Here is a 14,260-nt window from a genome sequence, read left to right as displayed (position 1 = left end):
TTGATCATTTGTCTAGCCATTAGTTTTACTTTGTGCTTTAATGTTTTATCTTCCTAATTCCTTTTTTCTTGTATATCTTAATACTGTTTTCTGAGCTATTGGTATTGGTCTATTTCCTTGTTCCTCAAATACCTTTCGTCAAAACTATATACCAAACCACATCTCTTCTATCACAGCATGTTGGGAGAAAGACAGATACGGGGTGGTGGGAGAGATTTCTATTCTTTTGTAGCTTGATTTTATTTGAAGGATTCTGACCCTGGGTGTTGACCATTGGAGATGGCCATTTAAAATAGACGATAGTTGTCTTCAGAGTACTTTGTATACTTTATGCCTATTTTTAAGTTGTTAACAAGAAGGAAAGAGATGCAATACCCATGGAGAAAGTGGTTGTAATCATTATAAACAGAAATAACAACAATTATTTCTGAAAAATGGAATGGGTTATAGTAAGCAGTATATTTTAATTTATTTTTTCAATTTTATTTTTGAGAGAGAAAGAGAGGGTGCCAGCAAGCGGGGGAGGGGCAGAGAAAGACACATAGAATCTGAAGCAGGCTCCAGGCTCTGAGCTATCAGCACAGAGACTGACATGGGACTTGAACCCATGAACTGTGAGATCATGACCTGAGCCAAAGTCGGATGCTTAACTGACTGAGCCACCAGGGCACCACAGTGAGCAGTATATTTTAATTTTCATTTTATGTCAATCAGATTGACTTGCATGTTATACACATAAGGCAAAACCATGTAGTATATTGATAATCAAAAAGATCGATGTTAATAGCGGGGCAGGCAAAGCATAGGATCAGGGAGCAGAGTCTCTGTTAAAAGTAAAAACAATAAATCAGAATAGATGAGACTCCTCTTCTGGCTTAGGAGGACATTAGTAGCTGACACAGTTTTCTTTGGCCTGAAGACATTTATGTGGCCATCACTGAGGTAGAAGCAATATAAAAATGGATGACTAGTAGAAGCAAAATTTGAAGAAGTAATTTGATGGGGCGAAAGGAAGTAAGATTTTCTCGCATGATGATATGGAAAAATTCTCATTATATTTTGTACTTCCACAATAACTCTGGGGACATTTTTTCAGTTTCATATATGTACACTTATAGCTGAAATCAGAGAGACATGTTTTTCACTTGTCTTCAGATTTGGTCTCACCATTTACTTCCTGTGTGAAGTTGGGTCTGTTGGTTCATCTCTGGTATCAGTTTCCTTATTGGAAAAATCAGAATAACAGCATTTAGCTTATATATTAGGTAACTTAAATGAGATATTTTATGCTTAAACCAAGGATGTGTACATATTCTAGAATCTTACTCTTAATTCTACTCAACCTTACTCTAAGGAGAGATATTAGAACTTCATTTAAATATTAATTAAGATTGGAGTAACTGGGTGGCTCAATTGGTTGAGCGTCCGACTTTGGCTCAGGTCATGATCTCACAGTTCAGGAGTTCGAGCCCCACGTTGGGGTCTGTGCTGACAGCTCAGAGACTGGAGCCTGCTTCAGATTCTGTCTCTGCCTCTCTCTCTCTGCCCTGTGCATGCAATCTCTCTCTCTCAAATATAAATAAACATTAAAAAATAAATATTAATTTAGATATGTTACCCAATAAAATGAGTATATACAAAGTATCAAGTTCTGGTAAAACATTTTTGATACAAATTCCCAGGCAAGTTTACTAACCTCTATAAAGTATTAATTTTGGAAACTGTTGCAAAAAACAGTGAACTTAATGCATTCTCTACCAGGTGGTTTCACATACACCATCTGATTTGCAGCACCCAAAAATTGTGCTATTTTTGTGATAAGGAAAATAGAAATCAGAGCAGTATTATCACACAGTTGATAAGTAGAAAGATGTGAATTTAAAGTCATGTTGGTTTTAATCTTAAACTCCTGATTCCGTAATACTATTATAGTAACTATAATGCACACTATCTCTTAATAGGAAATGGGAAAAGAGAAATAACTCTGTTGGCCCTTATCTTTATACTTAGCTTATTATCTACTTCTAAATCAAGATCCCTCAATTTAATATTAAATATGACCTCCAGATGTACAGGGTTCATTTTTTTACCTTCTAGTTCTTTGGAATTTCTTGGCAATTTGAAAGTTGGTCTCCTTGGTGTGCCTTACTTCTGGTCTTTTCTCTGCCCCATTTACAGTGAACATAAATGTGACAATAATATTGTCAAAAAACACTACCACTTTCTTAGATTGCATACTCACGCCTGCGGTATCTTATAAGCATATTTTGTCATATAGCTCTAAAAATATTTAAGAATATATAAAAGATATCCCAATGTAGAAGTAAAAATAGATTAATCATGGATATATGATGGTGTATACATAGAAATTGTTTGAAAAGACTGTCTTTATAAAGAGTATCATCTGTGTAGTAAAAACATGCAGTAGTTTAAATGCTATTCCAAATTATTTTCTTTACATTAAAAAAAGAGATTATATTGATCATCATCATTAATTCAGAAGATGAATTAAAAAAGCAAAATAGCATTGCGTTATTCTCAAGTGGATCATCAAATTATTTCATAAACTTCACTTCTTTCTTGCATTTCATGTAGGAACACTATACATTTTAAACTATAGCTATTTATTGCTTTGTGACTTAATTATAGATGTATTTTGACAAATAAAGGCTATTTTTGGTTTTAGGCTTTACTTAAATCATGGAGATAATATCTTCTAAATCATGGAGATAATATCACACTCTTAAATAACATTTAATTATTATTTTAGTTAAGATTTTATTTCTATAAAAATAGTAGTTATGATCTAACTATATTCTGACAGAACACCTCCAAAGATATATTAGAAAGCAAATACTTAATGCAGTTGAAAGTTTTAATGTGATGGGGTGTCTGGGTAGCTCAGTTGGTTAGTGTCAGACTTCGGCTCAGGTCATGATCTCTCAATTCATGGGTTCGAGCCCTGTGTTGGGTTCTGGGCTGATAGGTTGGAGCCAGGAGCCTGGCTTTGATTCTGTGTCTCCCTCTCTCTGCCTCTCCCCTGCTTGCACTCGGTCCTCTCTCTTTCTCAAAATAAATAAACATTAAAAAACTTAAAGTTTTAATGTGACTTTAAATTTTATTTAAATTTTAGATGAGGGAAATACATGTGTATCATTGTTTTAAAATTTAAAGTTATCATTAAAAATGATACTTTTTAAAAGTATTATTAAAAGGTACTTTTAAAAATATTCTAAAAAACATAATAATGAATTTCATGAATTTGCTAAAATGCTAGTGTGTAAATATAATTTAGTTTATAAAAGCAGCATCACACATATTTTTTGAATTATCTGCTTTATTTTTTCATCTCTAAATTTGGAAAGTGTTTGCAGTTCGCCATGGACATAGAGAATTAACTTTTTTTTTCCAAACAATATTTCACTTAAGAAATGTCATTATGCTAAAAGGAAAATTAACTAGATATTTATTGGAACAAAACATGAAAAGAAAAGTAAAATATGAAGCAGATACAAAGCTAGTACTAAATCAATAACAAATATTCTCCAAAATACAACTACACAAATTTTGTTTTCAGCAAATTTATTTTATTTGCTAATATTATCCCATAAGTCTGATTTATTAAAAAAAAAAACCTGATAAACTATGTTAACCTCTTTGTTGACATCCTCACATATTTAAAACTGTTTTGGAAAAAAAATGTTTTGGTAGTGGATGGGCAGGCAAATTTGCTTAATGGAACTTAAAAGACAATATAGAATTAACGTATGTTAAATATCTATAAAAATAACTGTTATAAAATTACAGCAGTTCTAGACCACATAAAGGAAGAGGGAAGCTTTGTTGGTGTGGTGTCTGTCTCATGCACGAGTGTGCTTCTTTTAAGACCTTAGGAGAGAATACTATTAGTCACTTTGATAGACGATGAGAAAAAGGAAAAAAGATAATTATTCTGTGCCAAAATTGATTCTACTGTTGAGAAGATTTTATAAGCCCTGCAGTACTTCATTGTGCATAGGTAAGATGACATTGACAAGCTAGCATATGGTAGCTTGATGAAGAATACTTTTATTAATCCATAAAATTATTCCAAAGAATCCCTGCTGGGTGTCATAATAGTAAAATAAAACAAAGTTAATTCCTATAAATTATGGCGTAAGTCCTAAGGGGAAGGGAGATATGTGTGTATATAGTATAGGCAGGAACACAATTACCATGGACAGTATTAAATAGTGAAGGAAAATAAGAATCAAGAAGAATACTACTCTAGCTTTAAATACTATCCTGTAAGGAAAACAATGGCCATTCAAGTAGCCCATTAGTGAAAGGTTATCTGACAACATAAAATGATAAATACCTGATATATTAAAAATGAAATATTTAATTGACTTCTTGTGAAATTATTAATTATGTGATCACTTATTGCTGTGAACCAAAATATTACATTGTCTGTTTTTCTAATATTTATTTCTGAGAGAGAGAGATCTTGAGTAGGGAAGGGGCCGGGTGAGTGGGGGACAGAGGAGCTAAAGCGGTCTCTGCATGGACAGCATGGCACCTGATTTGGGGCTTGAACTCAAGAACTATGATATGACATGAGACGAAGTCCCACACTCAACCCACTAAGCCACCTAGGAGCCCCCTGTCTTCTAAATATATGTTATATAAATAAATGTTCAAGAAGGATTCAGACTTAACATGTTAGCTGGTTTTAAGCTAACTCTCATTCTGATATTTCCGTTTAGCTTCATTTTGTTTCTGTGTAGGAATTGATCATATACTAATGATAAAATACAAGATAATGAAAACAGTGATACCATCTTTGTAAATTGTTAAAAAAAACACACGCTTTCTACATTTTACTCTACATGTGCAATTATGCAACTGCATAGATAGAAAAGACAGGATATATAGCAACTTGCTATGAGTCATTATCAGATTCACTTTTAAGTACAATTTGACACTTTTGATTGAAATTTTGTTCTTTTATAGACTTTTGCACTTTCTTGAAAGGAAAAATATAGCTTTAAACAGCTACATTTTTATTTATCTTGTCACTAAGCTGTTCACTACTATACATAGTTCTTATAATATAGGGTCTCTTAGGAATAATGGACTGAGATTCTATCTATAATAATCAAGCTTTGCTCAGAAGTTTCTTTGAGTTTCTAAATTGGAAAGCTCTACTTGCAGATTAATACTCTTATCTAATTAATACATCATGCATACCTCTTTCACCATCTTGTTAGACTTCAAATGTAATGTATATATGAGATAAAATAGAATATGTTTCAATATGAACGTATTGCCAGTAAGAAAGAAAAAATGCTTATACTTTGAAAACTTTCCAAAGAATGTATCAAAAAATACTGTTCACATTTTAAAAATATGCACACTTTATAGCTTAATTTACCCATTGATACCCAATTTTAGTAGATAATTTTAACATATATGAATATATTTGTACAGTAAACAATGAAAATTATGAATTGTTATTATCCTTTAGAAAATTACCAAGAGCCTAATTAAAGTAGTAAGGATACGAAACATTATATAGCATTTTATTAAAATTATTTTAGTCATCTTTATTTATTAAATCATGCACTAGTCCGATGTCTGGCTATTATTTTACTTTTTGACAATTCTCAATTACTTTAAAAAGATAGCTATAGCAATAGATACCATGTCTTGAAACCACTGCACTTCTAATTCTAAACTAAACAGGAATCAGAATTCATTTGGAGATCTCCATTTAACCTGTGTTCAGAACTAGACAGTTGGTTTCAGTGGAAATTGATTCTAAAACAGAGCCAAGAGAATGAGGATATGTATGTGTATGTGTACATATATATCCTCGACCATCAAACTAAAATTTAGCATAATGACCACTTCATTTGGGAGCAGTACATAAAGTTATTAGGTCCAGTTGACAGGACCTGTGTGGTGTCATTCCGGGCATACAATTATATGCTTAAATCTTGAATATTTCCCAGACCTGCATAAAGGTTGTGATATTATTTTAAGGAAGCACCGTGCTATTCTACTAATAATTTTAACAATAAAATGAGAATAATTCAAAACAAATTTACTTGTTCCAAACTGCTGGTAAGAGATCTATCATCAGAAAAAGCAGAAAGCAAGAACATTGGGGAACTTTTTAGAATATTTGTAACAAAATTATGGTAGATGGGAAGGAGAAAATGGCCTACAGATAGATCAAACAAACAGACAAAAGCAAAACAAAAGAAAAAAGAACTCATCTGTTCGGAGAGGTATTATTAGCCCAGGCTCTCTTCTACATTAGATCTGTGAATGTCTTATCAGACCCTGTGTATAAGCAGAAATAGTATGAGCCAATCTAATATATAATCACCACATATTCTGGGCAATTCACAATGTCAAATATTACAGCCTTAGGCAATGCCATATCCAATGTATTATCAGGGAAAGAAACACCTACGTGAGTATCCTCACACTGTAAAATTCTCACACTCTGACGTGAACATGAATCACCTGGAAGATCTTATTAAAACAGATTGTGATCAGAAATCTTGGGTGGGGTCTGAGATTACACATCTCTAGCAAGATCCTGTGAACAACAAGCTGTGTATTAATGAATTACATGTTTCCTCAATACCTTCTTGGTTCTACCCTCTCCTAACATTATAAAAATAAGTATTTTACTGTAAATTAGAAGATAGAACTTCTTTAAAATTTGTTTTTCCCAGTATTTCAATTAAATACATTTTCCTCTCTTTTTGACATACAATTTATTTACTCTGTACAGTCATACAAGTCTGTAGTCATTTATGACTTCCAGAGAACAATTAAAAAAATCTTAATTTGAAAAATTAAGAGAGGAGAATTATTAGAAAGAATAATCCTGGGGGAAAAAGGGAGCAGATTGCAAATTTTCTTACCTTAATCATTTCATTATTATTCTCTATAAATATGTCTCATCACCATTCATCCTGATTCTGTTTGAGAATCAGGCTGGAAGAACTTGGCAGTTCACACATAGTCTTATTTTTTTTTTTTTTTTTTTTACAAATAGTTTATTGTCAAATTAGTTTCCACATAACACTCAGTGCTCATCCCCACAAGTGTCCTCCTCCATGCCCATCCTCCCACCCCCCCATATCCATCAGTCCTCAGTTTTTGTCAGCATTCAAGAGTCTCTCATGGTTTGCCTCTCTCCCTTTCCCCCACCATTTCCACCCTTCTTCTCTCCCTTGTTCCTCCATCAAGTTCCTCCTAATCCTCCTATATGAGTTCACACATAGTCTTATTTAATTTCATGGTAACTCTGCAAGAGTTTTTTTCTGCAAGGGAAAAATGCAGTTCAGAAAGGTTAAGTTACTTGAGCAAGCTAAAAATTGAAAGAGCTGTTACTTGAAGCCAAGTCTTTTGGCTTTGAGACATATCTACTGTCTCCTTGGCTCTTTTCTGAGGGGTAACGTTGCCAGTGTCTCCGAAATAAGCTTTGCCTGTTTGACAGCCTTGACTAGGCACTTTTCCTTGGAACCTCAAAGTTGATACTTTCGTGGCAGTTGTAGACTTAATTCACCTGATTAGACACTAGGGACTATAGAAACAGAAACACAAACCCAGGTGGAAATCAGTGCAATGAAAGGGACTGTCTCCCTGGATGTCACATAAGCTGCAAGATGGGGATAAATTATGAGAAAAAGAAGCTAGACTATGGTGGGAAGAAGCTCGCTAGATTCTCCCTTTACCCCTTTTAAATGTTCTAACTGTAAGACTATGATTGTTAAAAGGGGATAGCTACCCATGAATAAAGGAAGAGATTCATCAAGGAATAGAATTATCCTGGTATCATATGATCTATGAACTTGATCATGAGTGATAAACTGGTAATACAAAGCTTAACTGACTACTAGGAGTATTAGGATCTGTGATGTTTAATATTATGTGTCATCTTGACTGTATCACATTGTGCCCGTGTATTTGGTCAAACATGATTCTGGATATTTCTGAATAAGATTAATATTTCAATGAGTAGGTTGAGGAAAGCAAATTGCCCTCACTAATGTACCCTGTTGGTTATGTTTGAATCAAACTAATATGGCTTGTTTCTGCATTCAGGATTTTAGGGCAGTATTTGTATAAAAGTGTGCATGTGGGAATTTATGTTTACTTCATTTTACTGCTCTTTAATAAATCATTCAGGTTCTTAAGAAGGTTTCAATATTTTAGTAGCTCTCAATGGAATACTTGGAAATGTTGGATTAATGATGTCTTTAGGAATGTAGAGCATCTGTATGTACCTTAGCATATATATACACATGGACAGGCATGCGTCTACTAACAGTTACATGGCTAACCCTATTCCTTACTCTCATTTAGTAGTTGTCATGTCCTGTGGAAACTCAAGGTAACCAAGGCTTAGTACCAGAATGGTTCACACCTTATAGAAGTTGACCAATGTCATGAAGCCTGCAGGTGTTAATGGCAGTAGACTGCACACCATTCATAGCCTAACTAAAAATAATGAGTGTGGATGATATATGATAAAGCAAAAATGTTTTCCCTATTTTCATATATTTAAAGTATTTCTATTTTAACTATCCTATCATCATCTAATCTACATTCATGAAATTTTAGGTGATATCAGAGGACATAGGAGGGGAGGTAAGACGATAATAACATCTGTCCCCAATTTGAGCTTATTATCTTATTAGAAAATTTTAACACTCTAAGAGATGCAGCTCATCTCACAAGCACTGAATGATTGTCAAAAATATCCAAGCCTTGCTCTAATAATTTTTTATATTTTTTAGAGGAAAAATGGAACTTTAGGTATTCTAAAATTAGAATAGCTCTGATAAATAGATGAAGAAATTAATAATCAATTGATGAAGAAGAGGTTTATTCAAATTTGAGGAAATATTTTAAACTATTTATTCAGTATATTAACCTGGAAAAATGTTTGTTTCATTTAATATTGTTTCCTCTTATTTCCCAAAGTTAAACTTCAGTGTTGGGAATCAAAGTTGACAAATATCCAGAACTCAACTTGTCCCTTAGTTCTTGTATTTCCTTTGTTTTTCCAATCACCCTTCTGTTCCCTTTGTAGAAATATAATCTCTATAGGATTTTATCTCTGGGGAGCCAGGGAGAGGTGGGGTAGTAGGCAAACTCAACTGCAGGCCTGCAGGATGGCTATCCTATGTTTACTATTTGGACAACTACCTCTAATAAAAAAGCATTAAAGAAATAAATTGGTTTGGGAAGGAAGTGGTAGTGTAACCCTCCTCAAACCATTAAATACCCTTAGAGGGCTAAAAATACGTAGGCTCCATTCAAAAAGTTAAATAAATAACTGTGTAAGGATATAACTTAAATGCGTAAGGCACAGGGTGTGATACCAATCCTTAGAAAGGATGCAGACTTGAAATCAACTGATGTCTAGAGATGAAAACAGGAAAAATGTGAGAGAAAAAAGGAATAGTGGGGCTATCTCTGCCACACCTATAATCTACTCTAGAGATTATAGTCCTCTGGGTTTTTATCCTCCATCCTATCTAAAATCTCAATGACTAATAATAAAATTGTCATATATTTTCATCCATAATAAAATTATTAGNGTTAAATACATGGACACCTCTGTGTAATATTTAGAAGCAATCTTCGTATGATTGCTACTTAGGGTGTTTATGATATTTACAGGCATTGGAATGTTAGAATGTGTTACAATTTTTCTTATCAATATATTCCCATTAATGTATTATTTCTAAAATTAAAAATTTTTTAAAAAATATTTTATTTATTTCTGAGAGAGAGAGGGACAATGTGAGTAGGGGAGGATCGGAGAGAGAGGGAGACACAGAATCCAAAACAAGCTCCAGGCTCTGAGCTGGCTATCAGCACAGATGTGGGGCTTGGATGAACTGTGAGATCATGACCTGAGCCAAAGTTGGACTCTTAACTGACTGAGCCACCCAGGCACCCCTATTTCTAAGATATTTTTAAGTAATTGTAAGACACTGTTGTTTGTTAAAATTCCTTATCAAGCTTTTGAAGTCAGTGCACTGTTGGTGGGAATGCAAATTATTACAGGCACTGTGGAAAACATTATGAAGGTTCCTCAAAAATTTAAAAATAGAATTATCATTTGATATAATAATCCAAATACTGGGTATTTACCCAAAGAAAATAAAACTACTAATCCAAAAAGATATATGCACCCCTATGTTTATTGCAGCATTACTTATAATAGCCAAGATATGGAAGCAACCTAAATGTTCCTCAATAGATGAATGGAAAAAGAAGATATAGTATATGTATACAATGGATAATTAGTCATAAAAATGTAATTTTGCTATTTGTAATAACATGGATGGACCTAGAGGGTATAATGCTAAGTGGAATAGTTAGATGGATAAAGGTAAATACCTTATAATTTTACTCATATCTGAAATTTAAGAAACAAAACAAAACAAAAAAGAGACAAGTAAATGAAAAACACAGAGTCTTAAATACAGAGAACAAGCTGGTGGTTCCCAGAAGGGGGGTGGGGTGAAATGGAGAAAGGTGATTAACAGTATACTTATCATGATGATGAGCACTGAGTACTGTATAAAGTTGTTGAATCATTATATTGTACACCTAAAACAAACAATGAAACAGACAAACGCCTTGTCAAGATCTTGAAGCCAATAAGTTCAGTGATAAAAGTAAAAGCATTAAACATATAAATTCAATGAAATAGCTGATTGTTTAAAGGTATTCTGTTAAATTTGAGATGACCAAACAATAAAAATTTCTCCAATAGTGGTCATTTAATTTTATGTAAAAGTTATGTATTTATAATAGAATAACAAAAACTAAAGAAAGGACTTTGAAACATGATTTCAGTGAAGTGATAAATAAAACTAAGCAACGCTAATCTCTTATGCATGCAAATTTTTTCAGACACAAAACATCTCATATTCTCAAAAAGAGATCTCTATAATTTGTTTAATCAAGAGTGTATGAAGAAAGAAACCACTGTTACTATTTAAAGTAAAACAACAATAATAATAATAATAATAAAAACAAAAATCACTGAAGGATTAGAGAACTGGAAATTAAGAAACTACCATAGGCTCTTTGCATCTATGTCAACCACTGCAGCTCAAATCCAGAGTTGATCATCATCATGAAGCAACCACACAAAACTGTATCCACAAAACTGGAGACCAAGTAGTTTAGCCACTGAGAGTATTCTTTCTTTTGACTCATTCAAGGTGACACCTTTTGAATCTCATTAAAGTGCCTAAAAGATACAACCTAGTTCACTTCCAGAACTCTGCTAACAGGAAAGGAGAGGAAGTACAGATTTTTAGCTTGCTTCTTTCCTCAGAGGGAAACTGGAATGGAGATTGAGAGAGCCAAATTATCATCTTTCTTATTCATGGTCAGGAAGTACAGGAGAGTGTATGAAGTATAAAGATTGTTTTAAGTGTCTGAAAAAAAATATATTTGACATTGAAACGTCCACACAATGAGATACACTTGTTTTGGAACTACTACTTTGAGGTAGGTTATATTTAAGAAGACACTTTAACAGTTTTATAAGCCTACATCATTAGGAAGCATAAAACAGAAACTATTTGCATGTAATCATTCCTATCTTCAAGTAACATGAGAAACAGACATTTTCATTGTAACTGAATCTTACACCATACCCAGATCTCACTCAACTTTAGTCCTCGCCACATATAATTAATGTGACTAAATTGTAAAAAAGTCAAATTAATCTGCCACCCTTCAAAACAGGGGTGTCAGGTGGCATCACTGAAGTGCTGGCTTTAAATATCCTGCTGCAGTGTTGAAACATAGTGACAGAAAAGTGACAGAAAAAGGAAACAAAATTGAAAATGTAAGTGAAATTTAAAAATTTGTAATATATTTTAACTCCAAATAATTAAATTTAAATATATACCACAAATTGTGATGGGTTATCATCTATTAATTCTGGCTGCCCCACCCTTTCATTATTCCATATGCAAATGAAAGAAAAGATCTTACAGGAGGATGATTGAACTAAATTGAAAAAAGCTAGGGATTATTCTAATGAAATAACAGATGTATATTTACAGAAAACATACAAAAGCAATATTATATTTGATTTATTTAGTGGTCAAGTAAAGTAGAGGATAACATATGAAAGAAACACCATATAACCTAAAAGTAAAAATCAGGATTTGGGTTCTGAAGAGTAGTACTCTTAAGTCTCATTTTTATAGTCTCTTGAAATCCTACCTGCTCTCAAATTTATGCAGATAATTTGTACAGGCATGAACCTTCATTTATAAGACAATTTGTTAAATTAAGGATATTTAATCTTTATTGCCATAAATATTTCAAGTATTTTCACAGTTTATTTTTCAGAATATATGTATCATTTCAGTTGATAGAAAAGCTTACAGTTTTATTTATTTGAAAATATCAATCTTTCTTCCATAGGTTTATATTTAGAAACATTTTCCTTATTGCAGGTTTACATTTAAAGTAATCTATGAGGAGCCTGGGTGACTCAGTCAGTTAAGCGTCTGACTTTTGGTTTCAGCTCAGGTCAAGATCTCACAGTTTCATGAGTTTGAGCCCCACATTGGGCTCCAAAGTGACAGTACAGAGCCTGCTTGGGATTCTCTGTCTTCCTTTCTCTCTGCCCCTCCCCCACTTGAGATGTCTCTGACTCTCTCAAAATAAATAAACTTAAAAATTTTTAAGTAATCCATTTTTAAATTTATTTTTACATGTAAATTTATTCTTTTTGAAAGGTATTTGAATGTATAGTGTGACTTAGTTGTCTGATTTGGATATGATTACTCTGTATGTAACCTGATTTCCTGTCTTTGTCACCAAATTTCTTTTTTCTTTATGATTCCTGGGCACAATTTCATAAAAGCCATATACTTTTATATTGTATTGTGGACATGAAGCTGAAGTTATTTGAAAATTTCCTCAGCATTCCTTGGAGAAAAGACAATTATTCGTGTTTTTTTTAATTTCATAGTGATACCTCTTTCTCTTTGTATTTCAGTGGTTTTTGTTTTGTTTTGTTTTGTTTTGTTTTTCTTAAACCCTGTTGCTATTCTTACTCAGATTTCTCCAGACAGACACTGGTGCTTCTCAACTATTCGTTTTTAGACTTTGCACCCAAACAACAAGGAGGGGAAACAAATCTTGTCTGGATGGACTGAGGTACTAGAATGGTTGTATAGTAAGTTTAATCTATTTTTCTGGTGGAAGAAAATGTTGAACATTTAAGCTAAGTATATTGAAGAAAAGCCAGATATACTCACTACTTCTTGGAAATTGACATCAGTACATTTCAAATAGTGCATTGCAATTTTGTTATATATATTTTGTACTTTTTTCTTTAGTTTGGTAGATAAAACTTCACTGGAATAATTCTCAAGTCTGACAGAAACCCTTTGTGTTTTGCCTTATGCCTCCAGAGGCATTTATGTGATAATGGGAAAGAATAAATTAGTAACTTTTAGCATGATGTGATTTAAAAGCAAATGTCTTAATATTAAAATAGTGCTCTTTGAACCAAATATAATTTCTCAACAGTGATCAGACAAGCACAAAGTAACATAACGCTCACAGGATCTTGTCCTGTACTCCATATAGCTACCGCAGCCAAATGCTGCTGCATTAGGTAATTTTGGCATTTGCATTTTCAAACTATTACATATCATACTTATACTTACACTAATACTTTTATTTAGAGGTAATGTAGTGATTATAGTACTCATTGTTACTGCTTTAGAAAAATTAATAGAGGAAAATTGAGAGAACATGCAATTTTTTTCATGTTCTAGTATCAGCTATCGAAGAACCAGTTAGTACTTGGAAAGAGTAGTTCAATGATAGAAATTCAGTTCACTATCTATAGGAAGAATAGTATTATAATCCAATGTCTGAAAAGCCACAGTAAGGAGCACAGAAAAAAGTTACTTGGGGATAAGTGATGACACATTTCATAATTTATATCTTTCAAAAGAATATATCTTATGTCAGAATATTACCTATTTTATCATAAATTTAATGTTTTAAATGTAAATTTAAAATAATTGCTTAAAAATTCAACATATTATTTACATAACAATTGTAATTGTAATTTTGGAGTCATTTGAATGTATTAGCATACTCAAAATGTGATAAAGCAATTCAGATTTAATAGTTTAAAAGTCTGTGAGAATACATAGCACATTTCAGCTACAAATACTTACAACACAAAACA

General features: G+C 32.7%; 1 long non-coding RNA gene across 2 annotated transcripts in view; it reads right to left on the bottom strand.

The window, feature by feature from the left end:
* Positions 1–512: 512 nt before the first annotated feature.
* Positions 513–14,260, bottom strand: part of LOC144234767 (uncharacterized) — a 52,675-nt gene continuing 38,927 nt past the window's right edge. For both annotated transcript variants that reach the window (XR_013336070.1, XR_013336069.1), the window contains one exon: positions 513–1,221. This is a non-coding gene — a long non-coding RNA (uncharacterized LOC144234767). The remainder of the gene's footprint in view (positions 1,222–14,260) is intronic.

Source organism: Crocuta crocuta, unplaced genomic scaffold (assembly GCF_008692635.1).
Source record: "Crocuta crocuta isolate KB4526 unplaced genomic scaffold, BGI_CrCroc_1.0 scaffold709, whole genome shotgun sequence".
Taxonomy (NCBI): domain Eukaryota; kingdom Metazoa; phylum Chordata; class Mammalia; order Carnivora; family Hyaenidae; genus Crocuta; species Crocuta crocuta.
The sequence above is the reverse complement of the archived record's forward strand: the minus strand, read 5'-3'. Positions and strand labels throughout refer to the sequence as shown.